We start from the raw sequence: 8823 nt of genomic DNA, 5'->3' as shown, positions 1-8823 counted from the left end.
GAATAGAGGAACTAATGTACTCTGAATGTTAAAAATGCAAAGATTGGGAAACCAAATCAACAAATACATCCTACCCTCCCCACTTGTGGGAATAGGTTGGGTTGTTGTTGTGGTATTATAAACAGAAAATATATATAATATGAAGTAATTTTGTAGTACCAAGTGGTCGTGCCGGAGTGGTTATCGGGCATGACTAGAAATCATGTGGGCTTTGCCCGCGCAGGTTCGAATCCTGCCGACCACGTTTGGCTGCTTTATTACATATTTTTTTTACTTGGTATTTTGACTTGCATTTTACAGATTCTATTGGAGAAGTTTTAAATGGTACATATATATTCTTATTTCAAAAAAAAAATGGCTAATATATTTTCCAAAAAATTGAGCACATAAATTATGCTACATCTAAGTATATTAACAGAACTTTTGTAAGCTTATTTAGGGAGTTAACATTTTTTTAAATATTTGGTTAATGATCTTATGTCATTCGGACTGTTTCTTTATAAGAGCTTGTTGAACAAAAAAAAGTCTAAAGTCGGTCACATTTTCTGGATCTGTATTCTTTGGAACCAGAGTAACTACAGTGTTGTTCACAGGTCTTGCATTTGTTCTCGTTAAAGAATTCCTGCACTGCATTGCAAATATCCTCTTTGACAATCTCCCAGGCTTTCATGAAAAAAAAAATGCACTGAAACCATCAATCCCTGGTGCCATATTATCATCAATAACAAATAAAGCATTTTTAATCTCCTCGTACGAAACCTCACAACATATATCCCTTTTCTGCTGTATTGTAAGACTAGGTGGCTGCCTCATGATGCTCAAGTATAACCTTTCTGCAGAAGAACCTAAGAGCCCTTTGTAGAATTGAAGTATTTTATCTGTTTCTGCAGCACTCTACCAGCATATCCTAAGATAGAGATATTGGTTGAGCTAGCTCTAGCTTTCATACAAGCAAAGAAATACTTGTTGTTCCCATGCCCAACATTAATCCACTGAAATTTTTTTATCTTCCCCAGTACTTTGAGAGATTTTATTTCTGACATTGCATAGGGGTCGATTCTCGTTCTGATCGGTGCTGGATGGCCAATAGAAGCTTGATCAGCTGCATTTCCGGCCTTGTTCCAGCTATACGTTGAAGCTTAACTGCCATCAGGTGATTCAATGTCACATCTGAGAAGCTTGCAGGAGTTTGATCAACATAATCCCTGGTTGCTGGATTAAGCAATTTATCTGATTCACCAGGCGGAAAACGTTGAGACTCCTGAGAAAGATTAAGAAAAATCTTCAAGTTAAATTGAAAATCCTTTGAGTATGAAAATCTATGTTGCGCTGACTCTCCAAAATGATGCCGCACCCGTGTCGGATCCTCCAAAAATGCAGTTACTTTTGGAGGATCCAACACACACCGGCAACATTTCAGAGAGTCCGAGCAACATACATGAAAATAATAAAGCAATTAAATCAGAATAACATCAAAAAAAGGAGTGAGAAAAACTTCATTAAGAACCTCAATTTTCAATATCTTATAAATATGGGGAGCTTCTTATCAAGCAAAGAGCACCTCGAAGCTCATGTAATTCATCCAGGCACACTAAATTCATGTACAGATGTTTAAGACAGTTCAGAGCAGAGGAAAGCCTTCTTGGTACTTGACATGCTTCTACAATAAAAAAATCAGGATGACTCATAAGCCCAAAACGCATTACAATGATGTTGTGAAACAACAGTTACCCGAAACATACAGTATTTCTAGTGGAGATTCTCAAGAGCAGGAACATACTCAAAAAGCTTGGCAAGCACGTGATTTCCTGCCTCCCAGAAGATGGTGTGAAGTGAAAAGAAACTTTTGCAAGAAGAGGAACATTTTTTAGATGAAGTGTATGTACATTGTCTGAGAAAACAAATGACCTCAGCCAGGGAGCATCAATTTCAATGTGGTTTGAACTTGTTGAGTCCCACATCGACAATGAAGGGGATGAGTGGTTTCCTTATACGGACTTGGCAATCCTCACCTCTTGAGCTAGCTTTTGGGGTTGAGTTAGGGCCAAGGTCCATTTAACATGGTATCAGAGGAAGACCCATCCCGATTTTTCGATGTTGGGCCCCCATAATTGTCCACGCTCCAGATGTTTAGTCCTGGGCGTGAGAGGGGGTGTTGAGTCTCACATCGACAATGAAGGGATGGGTGGTCTCCTCATATGGACTTGGGCAATCCTCACCTCTTGAGCTAGCTTTTGGGGTTGAGTTACGCCCAAGGTCCATTTAACAAAATGGCTGTTCCAGCACCAAATGCTTGAGCAACGGACTCCAAGAAATTCAAAGGAAAATGTGACTTAGTTCCAGGTGGAGGATGTACGAAACATCTTTGAAGAGTCAAATGCCTCAACTGCAAACATGAGAAAAATGAAGAAGGCAATTCTTCATTTTTTTGAAAATTCAAATATCTTGGAACAAATTCAGTTTGCCGAAAACGTCAAAAAATCGCTAGGGGAAGTCTCATATTTCTATCATAGATGAATAAGCAGCAAAAGACACGCTAAATAAGTCAATGACATTGACACCAAATCTCGAAAGTCAAAAGAATTTAATGTAGAACTATTATTTATCAATGTAGCAAAAACCATCTTAAGCTCTTTCCCTCGTTTGATCTCTGAAGTATTTAGATGATCCTGCAGATAAGGAAAAAGCTTCAAAAAGACAGTGTTATCTAAGGCGAAAAGCACAAAAACGCTCTAAAGTCTATTGGGACTTTAAGTGCAAAGCGCAAATAAAGCGTGGGCTTTAATGAAGAAAGACGCAAATGGAGAAAAAATACAAATATGTATGTATAGACCAAGACCAAAAATTACAAGTGCGAATAACAATATATGGACAAAGAAATTGAAAAAGAATTACTATCAACTGAAAGTCTGAAATATCATTGTTCAGTGTCGCCTCGTCGGGATTACACTCATTGGCAAGGAAAAGTATGCCTTTGTGCCTTGATGACAACACTGACCGCTAAGCGAGGTGAAGTGCTCAACATGTTTTGAGCCTCGCTTTAGGGCTTATGTGTGCTTTAAGCACGCCTTTGACAACACTGCAAAAAGATACAATAAAACGAAGGATTCCTAGATGAATAAGCATCAAACACAAAGATAATGATACCAAATTATCAAAAAGGAAATTCAAGTGTTGTAACAATCAATGTAACATGAAACCATCCTAAGTTACAACCTTTTGGTTTAAGTAGCAGCTGGAAATCTCATATTTCTCGATGTACAAATCGTAGTAAAAGCTTTCCGGACACTAAGGAGAGTATTAAAAGAAGGTGCAGCAAAATGATGAAGCAGTGATAGTCTCCACCAAATATTCAAGTGCTTGTTGATTGGTGATGTGAGGAATACAGAAAACAAAAATTTTAAAATGAAGGATTCTTAGATGAATGAGCAGCAATCTCAATCGTAATGAGGCTAAAATCTCAAAACTTTGAAGTGTACTTTTTATCAAATGTAAGAGAAAAACCATCTTAAGTTTTTCACCTTTCTCAGTTTTTGTTAGTCTACTATCTTTATAGTTTTAGAGCTGCTATCGAATTTTCAAACGAGACTTTTACCACTAAAAATACTATTCTTGGACTTATAATGTGTATACATGAGGAAACCCAAATCGCTTATGCAAAAAATATGATTTCCAAGATAAAGTAGAGTGGCATAACAACCAAATTATAATTAGAACTGATGTACCTCCTCAATAAACTTGTTTGGAAAGCTCAAGAAATGTTCTAGTTGTCATTGTTTCAACTTCGGCAACTAGACTAGATATGATTTATTCGCAGAAGTAAAAGGAAATTGCATCATATTGTAACTTAGCTGAATAAATCAAGTGAAATAAATGTCAGTTCTTATTTCCCAAGTGAAATTGTGGTATCATGTTAAGCAAAGAAGAATCCTTCGATCGATATAGCATCTATTAGTAACTCTATTGTACTTGCATCAAATGAGAAGCCCTTCCAGTCTTTTCCTTCGAAAAAAATTATCATTTCACTAGTTTTACCAAACTTGAGAAATCCTCGCACAATAATATGTAACTGACATTGTTTGGCGAATGACCATTTTTCTTAACATATCATCAGCTTCATCTAACAACCCTTCTAGACAAAATCCAGTAATTATTATTGTGTATGTAATCACATTGGGAAACAATCCAATTAAAGAAAGCTTCTCAAAAATAGCATGAGCCTTGTCGAACTGGCCATGTTTGCACAATCCATCAATTAAAACATTATAAATTCTTTTTACAGGTTTGGAAAAACAAAAAAAGAAATATGCAGTTTTAAAGCAAATAATGATTGCATCTAAAGAAAAAAATACACAGTTGAAACTCTATTATTTTGGATAAAAAATAATAATTGGCTAGAATAATAAAACTCTAGGAACTTTTTTTTTTTCAAATTTGACCACAAAATATATGATTAGAATAAATTAGTCATTACATCTAAATAACAAGAAATACACAATTGAAACTCCATGATTTTGGCTAAGAAAAGTTCTATTCGGCTAAAAATAATGAGCAGTGTTTTAAAAGGCGAGCCCCGGAGCGAGGCGTACCAAAAACGGTGGGGGGCGAAAATCCCGTAAGGCGTATGCCCAGAAGTTCGAGGCGTACGCCCGGGCGAGGTTTTTGGTTGAGGCGAGTTTTTTGGTTGAGGCGTAAGCCCAAGAGATATCTTTTTAAAAAGGAATTAAAAACATTAAATTTAAAAGTAAACTTTTTAATATTGCTAAAAGCCCTAAATTAGAACTCTTTCCCAATTCTTTCCGCTAGTCTGCCTCTACCAAGAGCAACGACTTATCACTTTTTTTGGCAACGGAAAACTTCATTCTTCTCCGTAAGTCAAATTCAACAGGTTTGTTCTTTCCTTCATGTAAAAGCTTTATTATTTTGAACTCATTACTTTCCTCTCTTTTTATATTTCACTGTTAGTTTGTAAATATGTATGTAATTAGTTTTTTAAGTTTAGTGCTTCTCTTGCTCTCTTTCAAAATATAATATGGGATTATATGTATGCGTGCTTTTATATATATTGATTAGATTTATATATAATTTCACTTATTTATTTGGGATTTATAATTTCATTAGATAATGGGATTTCACTTATATATAATTATTTGGGATTTATATGTAATTTCACTTTATTTGGGACTTCTATATAATTCATTTGATAATATGGGATTAATTATATATTTCACTTATTTATAGTTTTTTTTCATAATTTTATGCAATTTTACCTATTTAATAATATTTTTTATAATTATATTATTTTATAAAATATTAAAAATTGAACACCCATAGGGCTTAGCGTGCCTCGGGGCTTACGCCCCGCTGATGCATATGCAAAACGCCTAGCTTTACGCTCGCGCCTTTTAAAACACTGATAATGAGTTCTAGCCTAATTTTTATAGATTTGGCGTGATAAATAAGAAATATACAATTAAAAAAATTAGTCATAGCTGTTGGGGTTTTAAGTATATTAAATGCTTAGAAGAGGGTGAATGAGAAATGGAGAGAAATGAAATTTTTAAGTGAAATTTTAAGTTCCCTCCCCCCCCTGATGAAAGAACATTGTCCTATATTAGAAGAAGAAGAGGTTTTCTATAGGTATATAAGCAATTGCTCTTCTTCTATCTCTTAAAGAGTTGAGAAGAAGGCAAGCCTCGCACCGTCGTCGTCGTCGCTCGGCTCGGCTTCGGATTTGGATTCGGTCAAATGATCGATTGATTAATTAATTTTTTGGACCAAATTTATTTGGTAATAGTAAAATATTAACAGAAATGTTATTAAATATTCACTTTAATAACAGAATGTTAATATTAAAATAAATATTAATATTAAATCCAATCAGTTTTTCATTTTTCAGTTGTGTAACTGAAAATTAAACTACCCTCTTCAATTTTCCCTCTTTATTGTTGAGTAAATAACCATTTATGCTATGGCATTTATGCTATGGCCATTTTGCATAAACAGCTATTCTGAAGAGTTGCACCTCTTCAGATTTCAGTCCAACTTTGGCTATAAATACAAGTCTATTCTCTAAGAATTTCCATACGTTTTTCTGAGTTTCTCCTCCTTCTTCTGCATTGTTTTAACTTCAAAGAAAGCAACAGTAATTGTGGTTTGTTACCGAACTTTGTGTTCGCTGAAACACTGGGGTTTGAAGTACCACTACACCAGTGTGTAATTCGCTCTATCCTGAGAGGAAATAATCCATAACCTTGGGTACTAGGAGGGGATTAAATTCCTTAAGGAAACACTGTGAATTCAGTGAGCTCGAATTGATTTTTGTTTCTTTGCATTTTCTATTTATATGTTATTCTATTTTTTCATAACTAGTTTACAAATACAGATTAGTAACAAGCTTAAGGAATTTAATTTGTATTCTGTATTTGTGTTATATTCACGGTTTTGGAGTTTAAAACCTTTGTGGTTTTCTACTCCGTTAGAGATTAAGATCTACGTAATTTTAACGTTTGTTTGTGTCATTCTTTTACAGAAATGACTAATAATAACGGGAACCAGGCTGTTCCAATGGTGACTGCCAATGCATCAACAAACCGAACACCGGTGTTGGCATCGGCGGAGAAACCGAGAAAATTTTTCGGGTTAGATTTCAAGCCCTGGCAGTAGAAGATGTTCTTCTACTTGACTACTTTAAGTCTGCAGAAGTTCATCAAGGAAGATGTTCCTGTTCTGCCCGATGAAACTCCAGAGAATAAACGCTTTCTAGTGATTGAGGCATGGAAGCATTCTGATTTTCTGTGCAAGAATTATGTTCTTAGCGGACTGGGCGATTTGTATAATGTCTACAGTGGCGTAGAGACTTCAAAAGAATTGTAGACTGCGCTTGAAAAGAAATACAAAACAGAAGATGTCGGGTTGAAGCCGCCAAGTTTTTGGACTATAAAATGATAGATAGCAAGTCTATTATTATCCAAGTCTAGGACTTGCAAGTGATTATTTACGATCTCCTTGCTAAAGGTATAAATCAAATTAATACTGATGTTGAAAGTAGTAATCTTAGTATTTTTACTAACATAATTTTCATTGAAGGTCTTGTCATCAATGAAGCATTCCAAGTAGCAGCGATGATTGAGAAGTTGCCTCCTTTGTAGAAGGACTTTAAAAACTACTTAAAACACAAATGCAAGGAGATGTCCCTTGAAGATCTCATTGTTCAGTTGAGAATCGAAGAAGATAACAAAGTTGCTGAAAAGAGAGGTTGTGGAAACTCAACAATAATGGGAGCAAACATTGTTGAGGATACTTCTCTAAATAAGAGAAAGAGGAAGCAGGCTTCTGGACCAAAAAGCAACCCAAGCAAGAAGCGGTTCAACGGAAATTGCTACAACTGTGGGAAAGCTGGGCACAAATCTATGGAGTGTCGTGCTCTGAAGAAAGACAAGAAGAAGAGTCAAGCAAACATGGTTGAAAAGCATGAAGATGTTGATGACTTGTGTGTCATGCTTTTCTGAATGCAACCTAGTGGGAAATCATAAGGAGTGGTGGATTGATTCTGGAGCCACTCGCCATGTTTGTGGTGTTAGGGAAGCATTTGCAACATATGCTCCTGTTGGACTCGAAGAGACTCTATGGGAAATGCTGCAACCGCCAAGATTGAAGGGTGTAGGAAGATCTTTCTAAAGATGACTTCTGGCAAGGTGGTGACTTTGAACAATATCCTTCATGTTCTCAAGATTAGGAAGAATTTAGTCTCTGTTGTACTTCTTGTTAAGAATGATTTTAAGTGTGTTTTTTGTTTCCGATAAGGTTGTAATAAGTAAGAACGAAATGTTTGTAGGAAAAGGTTACCTCACTGAGGGCCTTTTCAAGCTGAAGTAATGGTTATTAAAAATAATAATAAAATTTTAGCTTCGTCTTACTTACTTGAGTTAAATGAATTATGGCATATACGTTTGGGTCATGTCAATTATAAAATCTTGTGGAAAATGATTAACTTAGAAGCATTGCCTAAATTTGAATGTGACAAATCAAAATGTCAAATATGTGTGGAATCTAAGTATGTTAAACATCCTTATAAGTCAGTTGAAAGGAATTCAAATCCTTTAGACTTAATTCACACATGTATTTGCGACATGAAGTCAATACCATCTCGCGATGGAAAGAAGTATTTCATAACTTTTATTGACGATAGTACTCGATATTGCTATGTTTACTTACTTAATAGTAAAGATGAAGTAATAGACGCATTCAAGCAATACAAAAATGAAGTTGAAACGCAACTTAACAAGAAAATCAAAATGATAAGAAGTGATAGGTGTGGTGAATATGAATCTCCTTTTGAACAAATATGTTTAGAATATGGAATTATTCATCAAACAACAACCCCTTACACTCCTCAATCCAATGGGATTGCGGAAAGAAAGAATCATTCAATAAAGAAGATGATGAACGCATTGTTGATAAGTTCTGATTTGCCACAGAACTTGTGGGGGGAAGCCATTCTTACGGCTAACCGAATACTAAATCGTGTACCCCATAGCAAAACACAATCCATTCCATATGAAAAATGGAAAGGAATGAAGCCCGACTTGAATCATTTTAAAGTGTGGGGGTGTTTGGCAAAAGTGCAAGTTCCTAACCCCAAAAAAGTAAAAATAGGACCGAAAACCGTTGATTGTGTTTTCATAAGATATGCGACCAATAGCAAAGCATATAAATTTCTGGTTCATAAATCAGAAAATCCTGACATTCATAATAATACGGTTATAGAATCAGATAATGCTAAGTTCTTTGAAAATATACATCCGTATAAAAAGGAATGTG

At 35.3% G+C, this 8823-nt stretch overlaps 1 non-coding gene across 1 annotated transcript; it reads left to right on the top strand.

Moving 5' to 3' along the window:
* The first annotated feature begins 162 nt into the window (after nt 1-162).
* On the top strand, nt 163-244 carry TRNAS-AGA (transfer RNA serine (anticodon AGA)). Its single transcript has one exon. It is a non-coding gene; the product is annotated as a tRNA-Ser (tRNA).
* Nucleotides 245-8823: the final 8579 nt, after the last annotated feature.

The sequence above is a fragment of the Nicotiana sylvestris genome, chromosome 10 (genome assembly GCF_000393655.2).
Source record: "Nicotiana sylvestris chromosome 10, ASM39365v2, whole genome shotgun sequence".
In the NCBI taxonomy this organism is placed as follows: Eukaryota; Viridiplantae; Streptophyta; class Magnoliopsida; order Solanales; family Solanaceae; genus Nicotiana; species Nicotiana sylvestris.
This window is presented reverse-complemented; position numbering and strand designations above follow the sequence as displayed.